Genomic DNA, 19,588 nt, shown 5'->3' on the forward strand with positions numbered 1-19,588 from the left:
GCAATTTTTTTTATTAAAAATATGGAAATCGCTCAACATTTTTATTAGGAGGCGTCTTTGTTTTAATAAAAATTTAAGGAGAACATTTAATTCCGTATCCAACGACCCATTTATGATCAAAATCGGTTAAAAATGGCAGAGTTGTTAATTTTTTTAAAATTAGAAATTGACTCGCATGAACTTTTAAGGGGACGGTCTCATATAAATATTTCAAAAAAATAATAATTTTTTTTGCTCGATTGCGTATACATTAAGAATATGTGTGTGAACTTTGAACATGAATTTGAATAGAATACCTTAGGATATAACTATAGCATCTTATAGAGCTAAAAATATCTCTCTAACCCCTTAAGAGTTCATGCGATCAGGTTTGTAATTTGGAAAAAAATTATAACTCAGCCATTTTCAACCGATTTTGATCAAAAATAATAACCTGCGAAATTAAATGTTGTCTTTAAATTTTTAATTAAACAAAGAGGTTTTCTAATAACAATGTCGAGCAATTTTTATTTTTAATGAAAAATAGCAAAATAATGGTATCTTTCATATTATTGCCCAAAAACCGCAAAGTACTTTTAACAAAAGAACATAACATAGGATACATTGAGTGTTTTGGAAAGGTAATTTCTTCTTCTTTCCAAAACACTCAATAAATTGAAAATCGGTTGGAAAATGACCGCGCAAAAATTCTGTTAGTGACGAACGTTTCGAAAATTCATTTTTTTGCTATAAATCAAGATTTTGTGGGTATACAACCTTTTTCATACATTGTTTTGTGTTGTATTTGATGAGATCTACAACCTATACTAGGTCTCCTGAATAGTACAAAATCACGGTTACACCGTGTTATGGTCATTTTTGCTTATTTTTTGAGAACGACTGGAGAATATTCGTGAATAACGCACTCAATGTTGACTTCAAGTTGTTTGCTGTTCATCAGTGTAGACGGGAGACTTGACGTAGCCTCATAAAAACACTACAAAGACGTTAAGAGGAAGTTCTCATTTAAATGACCAAAAATTAAGCAAAATTTGGAATTTTTTGTGTGCCAATGAAAAAACATAGGAGGAAACAGTGTTAGGATTCAAAAAGCTTATATTTTCGCCTTCATTTACAATTTTTTTCAAGACCAAAAAATAAAATGGCGCCCGTCATGACATTCTGTCTTAGGTTAGGTGCGCGTGGAATTCCACAAATGCGTACAGACTGCTGCCGCAGGATCGATCTGAAACACAAAACTAATAATAAGGCTCTAAAGTAAACTAAATTTATTGAAAGCATATCCTAAGAACAAGCAAAAAACTTCAAATTTGACGTAATGGTGCGATCTCAAACTTTGAGATCGATTTTTAGCCCTTTTTCCACTTTAAAGCTTCACTAAAAATATTGAATAAAAAAATTTGTAGATTTTATAGGTCTTTTTTTATTATTTCGATTATAGAGGTATTAACCTTAAGGTCATTCGCCTCTTAGGGTTAGAAAAATCACTTATGAAAAATTTATAACCCTATGTGCGGGGTCGGGACTCGAACCCAGGTGTGCTGCGTACAAGGCAATCGATTTACCAACTACGCTACGCCCACCCCCAGGTTTTATAGGTCATTCCTCCAACGAAAAAGGTTCTCTTTCGCGAAATCAAGCGATGAAATCTTTAAATTGAACCGTTTTAAAATGAGATTGCACGCAGTTTTGAAAAATCATGTTTTGAGAAACGCGTTTCAAGTTTTGAGAACATTTTCGTTCAATTATTACATGGAATTACATGGAATTATGGGTTTTGGACATCACTTATTACGAATCTAAAGTCACTTTTCGAAATTCAAAATGGCACATCCAATATGGCGGACCCCCACCAAAAAAATAAGTGGTACTTTAGCCAAAATCCAGAAACAAAAGGTTTTGTGATTTAAAAACATGAATTTGTTTTTAAATCAAATTTAAATTAAAATTAAAATGTAACTTGGGGTAGGCGTAACGTAGATGGTAGATCGATTACCTTGTATGCAGCGCACCTAGATTCGAGTCTAACTCCGGGTTAGAAATTTTTCATAAGAGATTTTTCTAACCCGAAGAGGCGAATGACCTTAAGGTTAAAACCTCTATAATCGAAATAAAAAAATAAAATTTAACTTCAACAATTTTGACCGAAATTTTTCGTTTTTCCCCGTTTTCTAAGTTTGTTTGATAACTCAGTCTGTGGTGCCTCTACAGATCAAGCCGTGAAATACGTTCTCGAGACCTGTAAACATATAATACAATGCGAAGTATTCTGGGAACGTGCATAATGTCATGGATAGGTTTCTAATTGAAGCGCGTCTCGACCCGAGAGCATCCCATGGCGACCAGGACGCTAAATTGATTGTTCAATTGGCCTGTAGAAACTTTTTTGATGCGCGGACCGAAAAACCCGTTTAGCGCAATATAGTACAACTTTCAAAAAATGCAAAGAAAAAAATCATTTTTTAAAACTTTGAATGAGAATGAGAATCCCATTATTTAAAATGACAGTAATGCAATCGAAAACATAAAGACTCGATAAAGTATAAAGTTCAATTTAAAACTTTCCGCAAACCAACCTTTTCAAGAAAAATTATGACTTAACTGCGCCTTGAATATATAAAATACCCTTTTAACACTTTCTCGGAAATGTTAAAATTACCTCAAACCTAACATTTTATTTGGAAACATCAACAACCATATAATTTTATAGACTCTTATAAAAGATTTACGTTCTCGAAACGCCACATGGTCTCGCCAAAGAAATCCCATCTAGCCAAGACCAAAACAGAACGGCACCCCAAAACTCGGCTCGAAATCCTCCGACTATTCGAATGTACCCTTGAAGTAAACACACACACAAACACATACACACAGGTAAAAACCATCGCTCAACAGGTGTACTTTACTACGTTAAATATTCATGAAGGATTCCGAAGGTAGGTTATAAAAGGCAATTTGCATTAAAATTACCGTCCAAGTGAGAAGAAACCCCAAATTTACTCCCACCACCTACAGCAGTATCGATTGCAATACTTTTACTTCCTATAGGCAACAACGAAAGTCCAACCAAATATCAGGAAGGCAATTGTTCCTAGCAGAACAACATCTTTTCCGCCCTGGGCCGATTCTTGATCGCCGTGTCCTTCTCGGTTCTCGTTCGGTACTCCCCCCTTCTCGGAGTTTCAGCAGCATTAGTACCTGAATCTACGCGACAGCGGGAAATGTTTTTATGATTTTTTTGCTTTATTTCGAACAAAAAATTAGAAATAAAAAATAAACAATCAAGCTGCTAGCGTACAATTCTTCGCCTCTCTTCCGTCAGCTAGCTTACATAGTTCGAGTCGTAACGTTTCTGAATTGCTTCTTTTCCCCCGCGTTGTTGCTTGCGACGGTACCCGAAAGGGATTTAAACTCCGGGCGGGCCCGGATTAGCTATGATCTTGTTAAATATTTGAAATTTAAACACCCCTCCGGTCGTTTCGATTCGATTGTTCCAGGTTCAACGACGGAAATGGTGAAAATGGATACCGAACAGAATTGAAATGAGGGGTTTGAATTAAAAATAACTAGAAAAGCTACTGAAAAGAACTGCGCAAGAATATTTTCGGTAAAATTTTAAGACCGTCATAAACGATTGTTCGTAGATTTCATTTCCAAATAAGATCAATCGAGGAACTTGAAAGGGTCTACCAGAGAGACAGAATGAAAATTTGAATGGATTTCAGGATTAATATTTTGACAAATGAAGCAAACAAAGTTCAAAACAAGAAGTATTGGAAACTATGTCGCATAGCGACGCGTAAACTGACGCAGGGTCATGTAGAATTTGAATTGTATCAAAATCGTCTTGATATGACATCGACATCGCTTCAGTCGGAGCATACAGCAGTACATACTTTGGTGGATTTTTCATGTCGGGAGTTGATGCTCCACCAGTCACGTAGCATTCTGTTTGACCCTTAAGTCGCCCACCTTTTCATCTCAGAAATGCATCAAATAAATTTTTATCATTCTATTATACAATAGCACATAATATGAAAATCTTTAACCTCATTTTTTGACAGTTAAGAGTGTTCGTTTACTTGATTTTTTTTATTCCTCCACAGTACAAGATACCCGGTTTCGAGTCGCTTTTAAATTCTAAAACTTGTAAGCAAACTTGCTGAGCTGTCACTTTTTTCCTTTGATAGCATTCATCATACAATGTTCTATATAGGGAATCAATTTACAAAAAATTGCATTTTCCATTCGGGCCTCAACCGGGATTTGAACCCGGGACCTCTCGCACCCAAGGCGAGAATCATACCCCTGGACCTTTGAGCCGCTTCGGTCAACTACTGCAACACGGACGCTAGCTCAGAAGCTACTGTATTTCAAACAATATGTGGCCAACTCGTTCACTAAAGCTAAATCTTTCGGACCGGAAAATTAAATCACAATCACAGCCATTTCGTTGATTTTTTTTTATTTTCTTTCCGGCAAGTGCCGCGCCAGTTCGGAATGAAGCAAGATAAAAATTGTCCATTTGCCAACAACAAGCGGCTCAATGGTCTAGGGGTATGATTCTCGCTTTGGGTGCGAGAGGTCCCGGGTTCAAATCCCGGTTGAGCCCGTCCTTTTTTGCTTGATCGAACGATATTAGAAATGAAATCAAATTGTGTTCTCATCTTACATTTACATCTTGTAATAGAATACACCCAAAACACCTATCTTCCTCATCGTTCAACCCCAAATTTTCTCAGAACCAGGGACAAAAGCAAGGCTTCAGTTCGATCCAATTATGATTTATCACACCCAGTGTGCCAAGAACAATTTCGAAAACAAATTGTCCATTCATCCAACTCGTTGTCGGTCGGCCGCCCGTTATCGCCAAGAGGCAATCATATTTTTTCTAGAATCAGACGTAAATCTACGACCGTTCTGCAGGAACTTTCCAACCGTTGCAATTTGAAACCCGACCGACGACCAATTTGTCCTTCGTTCGTTCGTTCTTACTTCACAATGCGTTCACACACAGACAGAGAGAGAGGTCACACGCCAGGAGTTCAGAGCTAGTTAGATAGCTAGCTGCTAGCTCACTCACAGCCAGCCAAGGTGCGATAAGTCAAACGTTATCCGACATGCCGAGAAGAAGGTGTGTATCTTCATTACATGGACTTTCGTCTTCTTTCTCAGCTTTGAAACCCGAAAACAGCAAAAAAAAGCACAGAATGAAAAATGACCATTGGTCTACAGTTTCAAAAAGATTCTTCGAGTTTGATTCTTCATTTTCTTTCGAAGGTTGCTGGAAGGATCCATCCGCTCCTTGCCGTCTAGGTCTAGGTGTGGGTACAGCCGAACAGGTACCTGACTGGGAAAAATTAATTACTTTCTCAAAGTTTTTTCTTCTTTTCTTCTATTTCGCGCTATGCTGGGTTCGATTTTTGGATGCGTAAATAAGCAGCGATGCTTAGTGCGTGTGAACACCTGTTATTTTCGGTCGTAAATCTCCTTTGTTTTATGGATATCCTTTTTCTGTCTTAATGCTATCAAACCACATGAAGATCACGAAGAAGAAGAAGTAGTAGCAGTTAAGATATTGCAATCTCATTAAATACTATTAACTTTGATGATTTAGATTTTTCCCGTACTGATAGGATAGGGTAAGCCCGGCCAGGGAAGAAAATAATTCTCTGCCAGCTGGAGGAAGGCAGTCCGCCGGGTGAGCTCGGATGATGCAAGGATAATAGTTCGATGATGCAGGTAGTGCATGATTGAGCAGAAGGTATAGCCATGTATAGCTGCTAAGATTTTTTCTGCTTTCCTTCCTGCGAAATATCATTTCATATTTTAACGTTCCGGGAGAACACCAATTCATGGTTCTCTGGCGCAGGCATTTTCGGAATTGGAAGCAACCCAAAGCGTACATCGAACAGGAAACCATTTCTTTCGAGCTTTGAAGTTATTCCCTCTACCGTAAAATAAGCCGCTTTGATGCATAGGTTTTGTGAGTTTCATTTCTCCGTTGGGAATTTCAAGATCTATTGAAATATACAGAAATACGGGAAAATTTATTTAAATGTGTCAAAAAGTGTTGCTAACCTCTATTTCATTACTTAGCCTGCACACAGCTCACGATATTGAATTGAAATTCGCCTTGGATTACAACGAATTTCAAAGAAAGTTTTTCCATAATTTGAAGCCTGCATTAAATGCAATCGATTGATGTATATATAGGGCAATCTGTCTATTATGGCAATAGAGTCCATTGTGGCCTTATTTTGTACCTCTTGATTTCGAACCAAGCATATGAGATAATGACAATATCTGCTTGGCTGAAACAGGTGTGTAAAAATAAGCTCAAGTTAGATTCTTTGTTAGTTGTGCATAATTTTATTTCGAACTATCCTCTAAATCTAAAATTGCACTGATACATACCTTCATTTTAGCTGATTAATTCACTTTAAAAGCACTCGTAAAACCATAGGATAGGCCAAGTGTTATAATAGATTATTCAGAAATACGGTGATACATATCATCGCTATATTTTTTCCGATATAGACGAATTTCGCGATAAATCGTATTCAGAGTTTGCAGCACCCTCTCAGATTTTAATGAAACTTTCTGTACATGAAGACTTTGTCACAAAAAACCACTTTGCATACATTGTTTTTTCCAAAAATGATTTAGACTGTCTTTTGGAAAGGGTCAAACTTTTTTTTATCATTTTTTTTACAAATGGCTATAGTCTAAAAATCATAAATCCTCCAAAGAAATGTTAGGAGTGATAGGAGTGATTTTCACAAAATTAGTCAAATTTTTGAATAAAAATATTGAAAAAATTCTTCATCGACTCCTACAAAGAAAAAAATCGATTTTAAAAATTTAAAGTCGATTTACAAAAAAAAATCTTTTATTTGGATGAAATTTTGTTCCAAGATAAGTAATTATGTTCCTACCTAAAAAGGCATTTGAAAAAAATTTTCCTTGTCCAAACGGATTTTCTTTCAGTGTATTTTTACCGAAAACTAAACCAATGAAAGTCATAATCATCTCAGAATCCAATTTCCCCAAGTATCAGTAACGAATTTGGTATACATTCATAACAAACTTGAATGAGAGCAAAGTTAAGCCATTTAACATTATCGTTATATGCGAGATTTAACTAAATACTCTTTGCCGTGTACAAAGAAGTTTCTTGTCTATGTACCCACCCGGGAAGTAGAGATTGATGGTGTAGTCTCCAACGCAGTATGGGGTTCGCTCAAGAACTCAAGAATCCTTCTCTTCGGCCAGTGAAAAGTTCTGGTTCGCAAGTAATTGCGTTCAGGAAAAATCAGGGAGTATTTGAAAACAACTTATTTTCCGTCAGCCTCAATTCGAACCTTTCGCCGAATCTGCTCTTCCAAACTTTAATCTAATGGACGAGGCTAGTCCACCTGTTCACATTTTCGTGCCGAGACGCATGAACTGCCGTCGTTGCAAACAATTGGGCCTACAACGACTTATTGCAGAAACAAGGCACGCTGTGTAAAATCCGGAGAAAATCATGAAAAGTTTCCCTACTGTGGAGAGACTCCGCATGATCTCTCGATATATCCCGCATATAAATTATGTGGGGACAAAATGAAACATTCTTTTAAGGAACGCTCCGATAAGAAATGCAAAAGAGCGCTACGCCACCGACAACGACTAATTCTACGTTACCTTGTACACATAAGAGCGAGTGTCTTACCATCCCGTTGCGGGAACATCTTCCAATGTGGCTATAAATTTCAGAAAGAGGAAAATCAGTTTTCTCTCCTAAGCTTTCTCGTAAAGGCCTGAGAGTGTTCCTTGAAGGACGCTGTTGCAGAACCGAAGTAAGTGGTTCCTGGTCTCGGTAATCTTAGAAACTAGCAGGAATTTCTACATGGGACATCAAAAACCCCAAGTGTCCCTATATTTCAGTCCCTACAATTTTTCCCCAGGTTTTACACAATGCATTTGCACTACGATTAAAGGTCAGACAAAACGTGTACCCGACGCGAACAACCGTGAACAGTCTCCTACTACATGGTGGGCTGAGATTGCTTAGAATTATACGCGAAAGGGACTTTTGAACGTCGGATCGCCCGAATTTTTCCCAATATACGCGACGCTACAAACGCGAATGGAAAACTTGATGAAAGCTGAAAAACGTGATTATTGGCACCGGTCCGTCGACCGATTAACGGACGGATCATCAGAGAAACAATGTTTCGTCTGATGGCTTGGGCCTACGTTGAACATTTGATTAATGCTGTGATTGGAATACACGGAACATTCGTCATATGATGACAGCTATACATCGCTTTTATGGTAATTATTATGAGAGTAGTGGTGAGTGCAATCATAAAAGAGGCTGTGCTGCCAACATTTTCCCCACAAAACTGATGGTTTTCTATTTACCTATCAACGACAATGCCCACATCGTTACAGTTACAGGAGGCTCTCCGTTTGAAGGAGCATGGAAAGTACTCTTTGTATTTCCTGGAGAAAACATGAGAGTTTTTGAGTACTTTATTTGAAAATCAAAGCAGATTACCTTAGTTTGAATTCTTTCGCAGTGCTCCATTCCGGCTAATAAGAAAGCGGACGGATTAGAATGATAATGAGAAAGTGGACATTTAGTCATTAGAAGATATTTATGGAAGATAGCGTAGCTTCAATGAGATTTTAAATATTTCTTATGACTTCATTCGGGTGATATCTCGGGTCATTTACAATCATCATACGTAGAAGGCCCATCTCCAGCGTATTGAGCTCGTGGAGAGCGATTTCTGCGCTCGTGATGGCGGTTATCGCGATATTAATCACGTTGTCTGGGCGTGCGCTAAGTGTTCTAGTACCAGATCTCTGCCACACCAAATTCGTTACTAATACTTTTGGCATGTATCAGGCAACTAACAGTTGGGAAATTGGATTCTGAGAAGATTATGACCTTCATTGGTTTAGTTTTCGATAAAAATACGCTGAAAAAAAATCAGTTTAGATAAGGAAAAGTTTTTTTCAAATAACTTGTTTTCTTGAATTTTTGACGGTAGGTTGGGAACATAATAACTTATCTTGGAACAAAATTTCATCCAAATCAAAGATGGGTTTTTTGTAAATCAACTTTAAATTTTTAAAAACGATTTTTTTCGACGAAGAATTTTTTCAATATTTTTATTCAAAAATTTAACTAATTTTGTGAAAACCACTCCAACAACATTTTTTGTAGGATTCGTCATTTTTAGAAGCCATTTGAAAAAAATTGGTAAAAAAAGTTTTACCCTTTTCAAAAGACAGTCTAGGTCATTTTTGGAATAACAAAATATGCAAAGTGGCTTTTTGTGACAAAGTTCTCATGTACAGAAAATTTCATTCAAATCTGAGAGGGCGCTGCCAACATTTGTTCGAGTTGGCACGAAATTCGTCTATACGACCACAATCATAACAAACGTTTTGTATCCAGCAGACAGAAAAGAATCAGTCGTGGGACCAAACTAAAACAGAAACTTGAAAATAAATTATAATGGAATTTCATGTATAACCCTCCAGCGCCAAATTTTTTTTTTTTGGCTTGAAAATACTTTTGTAGGTGGGCTTCGTGTTAAGAAAAAAGAAAATAATGTTGATAATTCTTGTAAGTAAGGGTAAAAATAGGTGATAAGGGACGCGAACGAAAATAACTAACCACAACCAATACACGAAAAAAATGTTCCCAAAATCGTGAATAAAATGCCACGTTTTTACGCTAAGAAAAAGGACCATGAACAAAAATCATGTGTTTAATAATTATGTTCAATTTCCCTTTAGTAGTGCTTGCATAACGCTTTTATTAGTGGAAATATTTGTTTTTGTTTTGTGAACTTCAGTAACAGTTTCTGCCATGTCATTACCAAATCGATTTTCTGTACGTGAACTAGTTAATAACTGTATGAACATTATTTATAAAACCAAAGTTTGACTCATGACGTTATTCATAGATTTAGGAACATTAGTTCACAAAATCAAAACATGGTGGATATTTTCTCGTGAACAGAACTTGGAATTTAATTCATGAATCCATTCAATCCTCATAAACTAATTCATGATTCCTAACGTATTGGTCACGATCCATTATCCGAGCTCGTGAAATAGTTCACAAAATCATGAAATATTATTCATGTATTCGTAAACTGTTTCATTATTTCTAGTATAATAGTCACGATTAATCATAGTTTCCCCTAAGGAATATGGTGAAAACTATTTGTGCATACGGACACAAAATCTACTTTGAAATTGTTTTTAACGTTTCGTGTTCCGCTCTTCAGCACATGACAGCCGTCGTGACCGCCATGTAGACGTAAAGTTGAACAAAACAAACATTTCATATGATCACATAAAATGACTGCTAACTGAGAGTTTATAATGAAATCGAATCAAAGTTTCGATTCCATTATAAGCTATCAGAATCAGAACTTCCGCTCTAACGGGACGACCACCGCTATAGAAGTCGTTTTATGCGATCATAAAAAATGTTTGCTTTGTTGGACTTAACGACTGCATGGTGATCACGACGGCTGTCATGTGCTGAAGAGCGGAACGCGAAACGTTAAAAACAATTTCACGATTAACCATGGCAGCCCGTGAAATAAATCACAAAATATAAAATATTCATGTATACGTGTACTAGTTCATGAATCATAGTATGCAATTCACGACTTGCTATTCATACTCGTGAAATAGTTCACAAAATCATCAACTACTACTCTCGTATTCGTGAAATGGTTCTTAATATATTATTCACGATCCAATATTCGTGTTCGTGAAAAAGTTCACAAATTATTTTTCATGTATTTGTGAACGGTTCACGATACCTAGTATAAAAGTCACGACTTACCATTCGTGATCGTGAAATAGTTCACGAAATCATAAACTATGGTTCACGATTCGTAGTACAATAGTCACGTCTAACCATTCGTGCTCGTCAAACAGTTCACAAAATCATGAAAAACTATTCATGTATTCGTGAACTAGTTCATGACTCCTAGTACATGATTCAAAATCTATTTTGTGTGCTTGTAATACTTAGAATATATCCCTAATTTTTTCCATATATGTAGTCACATGTTCCTTTTTAGAGATTACTGGGTAGGGAAAGTTAAAAAAAATTAAAGCCATAGTACTCAAGTGAGAGCAAAGATGTTAAGTATACAGATCGGAAAACTAGTGACAGGGTCATTCGAACAGGCTTAATACCTTACGGACTTAGTTTTTATCTTCTGCTAATGGGGGTCGAGCTTAGGCTGCATAACTACGAATCACTCAAGTCCACCAACATGTCTCCTGGTAAAGACAGATTTAACCGACCGACTAAATTTTCATATCTTTTCCAACCCAGTAAACTCTAGCTAATTGAATATCGTTAAAATATATTTGTAATTAGTTTCAATTTCATGCAACATGGTAATGAAATTTTCAAGTGAACTCTTTCACAAAATTTGGGGTATAATTCGTTTTTGTTGCGGTAATCGGTATAAGAAAACTGTTAGGACCTCGAACATCGTTATTCTTTTGATAAGGTTCAGTGTGATGTATTGACAGAAAACGAAAACTACGTTGATCACGTTGAAATCGTGTTCGTGATATGCTGCCCATAAAAGTATAAGAGTCCCATATGGATTTTTGTCGAAAATGAATAATCTGTTCTGTTGGATGACTCAATGAAAACATAAATCATGAACAGCGTTTTTCTTGGCTTGCTGTTTTTCTATATGGGACTCTTATGCTTTTGTGGGCAGTATAGCTCACAGAATAAAACTGCTAATATCATGAACATTACTCCACGTGGCAAACTCGAGAGTAAGCTCTAGAATAAAATATCACGATAACGTGAACAGAAACTACGAAAATCGTAACTATGATCTTGAAATCATGAACATGAATCACACAACTCGTGACCCAAATGACAAAAATCGTAACTATGATCCTGAAATCAAGAGCGTAAATAAACATAAATCTTTACTCGTGACTCGAATATAACGACAACGTGAATAGAGATAACGAAAATCATGACAAACTTCCTGAAATCATGAACGTAAATCCCACCAGTCTGACAGAAAAAATCCGATAGCAAACTCATGACTAAAGTAACACGGTGGCATGATGATAAATCAGAAAAATCGCGAATAAGCTCCTAAAATCATGAACATCGTTTGTTTGTCGGCTGTGTATTCCCAAATTATGAACAAGAATCATAACAAAAACTAAATATGTCCAGGGAACACCAACAGTAACCCAATAAAACCTATTTTAATCCACCTAGCGGTGCAATTGTGCCTTTCTCAATTATGAATCACGAGAATGTGTGCGTTGTTTATATTCATTAAAAGAGTTCGAGTTCTAAAATTTTGAAAAAAAAACAGCCACGGTAATATTGAACTGAAAAAAAAGGTGCGAAATCGGCAAAGTCCCAAAAAGTCGATTTTTACAAAAAAAATTTTTTTCGAGATAACATAAAATCTCGACGTTTCATGCATTTTAAAGATGTTTGGCATCAAAAATACGAATTCGATTTCTGAAATTTCATGGGGTCCCCCTTTGAAAAAAAAATTGAGTTCTGGCTTATATGGGAATTTCATATGTGACCGGACGATTTAGTCTATATTTCCGGACCCATATAAGCGATCCGTACGAAATTTTATAGACATCTGTGGGGATATTATAGCTATCATTTGGAACTAAGTTTGTTAAAATCGGCCTAACCATTTCAGGGAAACTGATGTGAGTTCGTAAATTTTGAAAGATGGCCGCTTTTCCCGGGCACTTCCGGAACCGTCTATGGTGGTTAATGTAGTCAACGAAAGTTTGGTTGGCCGTCGGTGACCTAGAACAGCAAATTTAAGTTGTTTGAGAGACATTTTAGCGAAATTTTTACCTTTTTTGCTTTCATCGGAGTATCGGTTTGAATCACAATTTGCTATGTGATCGCACGCCACAACCTGTAACTCCGGAACCGGAAGTCGGATCGGGATGAAATTAAATAGCCATTTACGGGGACGCAATACCTTTCATTTGAGGCCAAGTTTAGTCGAATCGGTCTAGCCATCTCCGAGAAACCGATGTGACTGTTATTCTGAATTTAGATACTTCCTCCGGGGCTTCCGGAACCGAGGATGGTGGCCAATGTGGCCAAATTGACTTTGAATGGATGTTAGTGACCTAATACTACAAATCGAAGCAGTTGTGGTCATATTTTGGAAAATTTTTCACCTTTATACATTCATTGCAGAATTTATTAAAATCGACATTTTCTGCGTGTTCGTACTTATCACCCTGTAATTCCGGAACCGGAAGTCGGATCCATTAGAAATTCAATAGCAGCCTATGGGAACGTTGCACCTTTCATTTGAGACTAAGTTTGTCAAAATCGGTTCAGCCATCTCTGAGAAAAATGAGTGACATTTTTGGTCACATACACACACACATACACACACATACATACATACCCACATACACACACAGACATTTGCCGAACTCGACGAACTGAATCGAATGGTATATGTCACTCGGCCCTCCGGGCCTCCGTTAAAAAGTCGGTTTTCAGAGCAATTGCAATACCTTTCTATTGAGAAAGGCAAAAAGGTGCGAAATCGGCAAAGTCCCAAAAAGTCGATTTTTATAAAAAAAAAATTTTCGAGATAACATAAAATCTCGACGTTTCATGCATTTTAAAGATGTATGGCATCAAAAATACGAATACGATTTCTGAAATTTCATGTGGTCCCCCCTTTGAAAAAAAATTTGAGTTCCGGCTTATATGGGAATTTCATATGTGACCGGACGGTTTAGTCTATATTTCCGGAACCATATAAGCGATCCGTACGAAATTTTATAGACATCTATGGGGATATTATAGCTATCATTTGGGACTAAGTTTGTGAAAATTGGCCCAACCATTTCCGGGAAACTGATGTGAGTTCGTAAATTTTGAAAGATGGCCGCTTTTCCCGGGCACTTCCGGAACCGTCTATGGTGGTTAATGTAGTCAACGAAAGTTTGGTTGGCCGACGGTGACCTAGAACAGCAAATTTAAGTTGTTTGAGAGACATTTTAGCGAAATTTTTACCTTTTTTGCTTTCATCGGAGTATCGGTTTGAATCACAATTTGCTATGTGATCGCACGCCACAACCTGTAACTCCGGAACCGGAAGTCGGATCGGGATGAAATTAAATAGCCATTTACGGGGACGCAATACCTTTCATTTGAGGCCAAGTTTAGTCGAATCGGTCTAGCCATCTCCGAGAAACCGATGTGACTGTTATTCTGAATTTAGATACTTCCGCCGGGGCTTCCGGAACCGAGGATGGTGGCCAATGTGGCCAAATAGACTTTGAATGGAGGTTAGTGACCTAATACTACAAATCGAAGCAGTTGTGGTCATATTTTGGAAAATTTTTCACCTTTATACATTCATTGCAGAATTTATTAAAATCGACATTTTCTGCGTGTTCGTACTTATCACCCTGTAATTCCGGAACCGGAAGTCGGATCCATTAGAAATTCAATAGCAGCCTATGGGAACGTTGCACCTTTCATTTGAGACTAAGTTTGTCAAAATCGGTTCAGCCATCTCTGAGAAAAATGAGTGACATTTTTGGTCACATACACACACACATACACACACATACATACATACCCACATACACACACAGACATTTGCCGAACTCGACGAACTGAATCGAATGGTATATGTCACTCGGCCCTCCGGGCCTCCGTTAAAAAGTCGGTTTTCAGAGCAATTGCAATACCTTTCTATTGAGAAAGGCAAAACATTCGAATGTAACGCCGAGAGTAACTAGTAACTTTTTTGGAAACACAAATAGTTTAATGAATACAAGGTTATTCACAATTTCAAGAACTTGGTCAAGATTTTCGTAAATCGTTTAGTTCACGAAATCGTGATCTGTTGTTCGTGCATTTATGAATTTTTTATGTGAAACTAGTCACTGGTACGCTCAGGAAGCGATAATTAGATCGATGAGGTGAGAATAGGTGCGCAGAATAGAATATTTATTTTCCTTTATGCTGTAAATAGTAATCAGGAAAGTCTTTCGTGATAAATAAGCATTATATAGCCGTTTGATCAACAGTACACTGAAAGGTTATAGATAATAGAGCTTTATTTAAAAGTTGTTCAAAAAATTGTGCGGCCCTTTGCCAAATAGTGCTAAAAAAGGGTCATTACCCTATACATCATAGCTTTGAATTGAAAGCTATAGGCTGAACAAATGTTTACCACGCTTCCATTCGTTATCATCCGATAATGCTACAAAATCTACAATAAACATGTTGGTCCATGCGGGGTCACGACATGTTAGTCGTTGTGCAGAATCGACGTTCCGCTTGGAATAACTTAGTTACAAATGGCTAGCAATATTTTTTATTCTCGGCGGCATGTTATATGTAGTGTATGTGTTTTCTACGACCAAAACGATCTTGAAGATTACATTCCGTAGAGGCGCCCCAACCTAAAAAATGAAAAAATTCGATATAGAAGCAAAATGGCGGTCACTTGAAAATAAAATATCGTTTTTTTTCGCATGATTTATCCACTTTGGCCGGCTGTATACAGGAGCGGATCCTGAAAAAAATTTCGGAAGGGCTCCGAAATTTCGATTTTGAATTGTTCATTGTACAATACGTAATACGCAATAACTTTATTTAATTAAATTCATTTTAGTGGTCTCATTTGAATTGGAACAAATTTGAATTTTGAACGAATTAAAATAGAAACTATTTTAAAATTTCTCAACCAGTTAAAAAATTTCTGGAGTGATCCGGACCCCCAGAACCATCCCCCTGGATCCGCCTTTAGCTGTATAAAATCGTTAATGATCATAATATTGCGATTTTGTAGGTTACAGCGCCCGAGAATGTTGTCTTCTTTTAGGCGGGCTGGTTGATTGGTGGAATGTTCAAAAACGAGAATGCCCGCAGATTCGAAAAATCATGTTTCGAGAAAGCCGCCATTTTGGACACTTTACTTTTACACTCAAAAAATTTTATTTTATAGATGAAATCTTAATAAACATTTTGCAGAATAGCACACATGTCAAAGTCATTTTACTGCTTTCAAAAAAAATATTAAACATTAGGTACTGTTTGCCACAATTATATAAGAGGATCCCCTTAAGCATCAATGTATCCAGTAAGGTATTCGAATCATTTAAAGCAGAAGTGGTGTACTCTTTATTTAATATCAATCGATCACCAAAACGTAGCGAGCATTCCATTAATCAATGTCGTAAATTTCATTTTATTCGTGCATTGTCTAGGAATTTTTCGATGTTGGTTAGCAAAAGAATAAAAGCCGATATTATTTGAAAATGCAACGGAAATTCTACAAATTGTTAAAAAATCATTAAACATTACCTCTATTCTTATATCAGACACAGCTGCCATCCTGTCAATTTAGGCCGCAAAGGCTGAATCTCGACATCGAGAAATCCTTCAAAATTGGCTGCTTGTTCCTCAAAATTAAACCGTCACTCGCTAGCTAAGGGTCTATTCTTACCGGGATCGACCAGCATTGACGAACCGATTCATTGCTAGCCGGCAGGCAGAAAAAAGGACCGAAAATCCCAACTAATCCCTCGCCGACAGTGAGCTGGCAGCCATCGTCTCGAGCCTCTTGGAAAAGCAATCATCGTAATTAAAGTTCATCAATTTCCTCCCCAAAACCGGCCGCTCTATGTAGCTATACATATACATCTAGTAGGTACGCAACCTTCGGTGTATGACGGCGATCTGGTGCACGTCCGAAAGATCGATTCGGCACGGCTGATGACTGGACCCAATGTTTCAGCGCGGTAGGGAATAGGACGTGCACTACAGCAGATATGGTGGCTAGGTATTTATCTCTCCGTGAGAATAATCATTCATTAATAATTTATTTTCCTGTTCCGTTCCCGGGGGTTGCTTTCTACTTCCTCTCTCTCTGGTAGTCTAGTCGAGCGGAGGCGGGGTGAGTTCGAACTGTAGCAGAGCAGTACACCGAAACACAACAGCAGTTGCAGTGGTAATTTAGACTGCGGCTGCGGAACCACCGAAAGAAATAAATATATCTGAAACGGCTAAGATAGCACGTTTTTATCGCTAATCTATTTTATGGCTATCGTTGCTCCTACTAGGCAACTTCGGGATAGGGATGTTTTTACCGGTTCGGGTGAAGTTACGGAACATACGGAAACGAGGTGCGGTAGCTCAGAAGGGGCATGGTGATCGTCATGGATAGAACAATTACGATAATTAACAGTCGACGGTGCAATCGTAAATTATGATTGTGTTTATGACTAACGGGATAAAATAAATTCATCATGCGAACGAACGGAAGTGCTTGTGATGGATGGTAAGATTCTGTAGGTGATGAGCAGATCGAAGTCTAAACTGGGGCATACTAGAAGTTTCGTTTGTGGTGGACGTTTCGCAATAAATTGAGAGATCTTTCTTACTATTTTAAGTTTATCATAAATCATTCGATGGTGAACTGCATTCTTCCTCTGGATACACATTGCCAATTTCTCCAAGTGCTCTCAGTGACTCGTCATTTAATGATATTCAATGTGTAAAGAAGAACTCAGTTTTGAGTTGAACACACTTCAGATATACATTTAAAAAAATCGCCCAATCAAATGATAGTTATTGGCAAAAAGATAATCAGATTAATTCATTTAACGGTATTACAAATACATTAGAGGGGCATAGGAGTTGTTTATAGAAAAAAACGATTTTTTTTTCTTTTTGAGTATTTTTAACCATTGACATTTTAAGAATATATAGAAGATATTCTATATATATATATATTCTGACAAAATTTGAAAAATTCAAAAAATTACAGCTTCTGGTACCAAGGCCCGCGTAGGCGAATATGGCTGAGCGGCACAAGTAGAAGCATCGAATCCGATGTTGATCGCCTGGGCATTGCAAAAACTACTCAATTTTTAATACTCAAACTAACCCCCGCTCCTCTCCATACTGTGACAAATGTCAAAGTTAGATGACGAATTCCACGTCGTTTGAATAGCTTTTGATCCCCATCCACTTCGATTGAAGATTTTAGAATTTACGCTATGGAAAAATATAAGGGAAAATTATATTAAATGCTATAACTTTGAACTAGCTTTTGGCAGTTTCTTCCGCCTGCAGATGAGATCTCAACGAATGTTCTGAAACATTTTTCGTCCAACATTTCAACCCGTGTTTCGTATCTCTTCAATGACTCTTTGCGTTCAGAGATTTTTCTTGATTGTTGCAAGCGATTCTATGTTTTCCCAGCATTCAAAAAAGTTATCGAAATCGTCTTACTTAATCATCGCGTAATAGCTGCTTTGTGCGCTACATCCAAGCTATTCAAGTAAATCGTCCTGGACTTTGTCTTTCACAACTCACTTAACATAATCGCTATAAAACAACATGGATTCATTACTAAGCAATACAACAACACAAACTTTGTTTCATACATTTACTTTGTCACTCATGCCCTCCAACTAAGAAATCTTGTTGACGCAGTTTGCGCAAACCTTACTACACATTTCGATAAGATCAACCATTTTCTCAGTTGGTTACATTTTTGCCCAATTGGTCATCAAATAAGCGTTAAAATTGAAAATACTGTTTCCCAGCCAATTCCTACTATCTGTGGAGTACCACAGGGCGGCCATTTGGGACTCATGATTTTACTATTATACATGAACGATGTCCACTATTCTCTAAGCATTTCTATGCCGACGACTTTAAGCTTAAATCAAATTTTGATGACGCAAGACTTGGATCTTGGTATATAATCTTATTTAAAACTCGTAAAACACTTGATCGTCAGTACAACAATCCAGAATACAACTAACAGTTTCAGAAATGTGCACTGTTTCGCATTGCTTTATTGCTACCTAGTATGCTCCTTATTAAAATATGCATCGCTGGTCTGGGCATCAACCGCACCAAGGCCATTCAACGTATGTTTTTTCGACGTGCTTTGTGCAATATTCCTCTGAATAACCCACCAAATTCGTCCGCATATGAAGTCATCGATCGACCTAGACCTGCTCAGCTGTCATCGTCAAAATGTCGCAAAAGCTTTGATTGTTTCCTGATGATATTCAATATGGACAAACAGTTAAGATAGTGCGAAATGATAAAGATCAAGAAAATTATTCCCTTTTCATCATATCGAATTGTTTGTAGAATACGTGTATACGAGAGACTGATAATAATAATAATAGGTCCATAAGGTAATAATAATAATAATAATAATAGGTAGGGTTCGAAGAAATAAACCTTACCCCTCATACCGAGAATAACTATTGCTGGCATTGAGATCGAGGTGATCGACCAGTTCGTGTATTTCGGAGCACTGGTAATCGCCAAAAATGACACCAGCATAAAAATTCGGAGACGTGTTTTGCTAGTCACTCGCACCTACTTTAGGCTCCGAATAACCTCTCGGTCGAAAGCATTACACCGCCACACGAAGTTAACCATCTACAAAAGCACATTAGACCAGTCGGCGAGTACGACCCCGTATAGACGGCGCATTAATCGCGTATTACAACGGCTACTTGGAAA

At 37.3% G+C, this 19,588-nt stretch overlaps 1 protein-coding gene and 1 non-coding gene across 2 annotated transcripts in view; one reads left to right on the forward strand and one right to left on the reverse strand.

The window, feature by feature from the left end:
* The window catches only part of LOC131693677 (insulin-like growth factor-binding protein complex acid labile subunit), a 116,005-nt gene that overhangs the window by 86,914 nt on the left and 9,503 nt on the right, over nt 1-19,588 (reverse strand). The gene's annotated exons all lie outside the window — the stretch shown is intronic.
* Trnap-ugg (transfer RNA proline (anticodon UGG)) lies at nt 4,541-4,612 on the forward strand. Its single transcript has one exon. It is a non-coding gene; the product is annotated as a tRNA-Pro (tRNA).

The sequence above is a fragment of the Topomyia yanbarensis genome, chromosome 3, assembly GCF_030247195.1.
Source record: "Topomyia yanbarensis strain Yona2022 chromosome 3, ASM3024719v1, whole genome shotgun sequence".
In the NCBI taxonomy this organism is placed as follows: domain Eukaryota; kingdom Metazoa; phylum Arthropoda; class Insecta; order Diptera; family Culicidae; genus Topomyia; species Topomyia yanbarensis.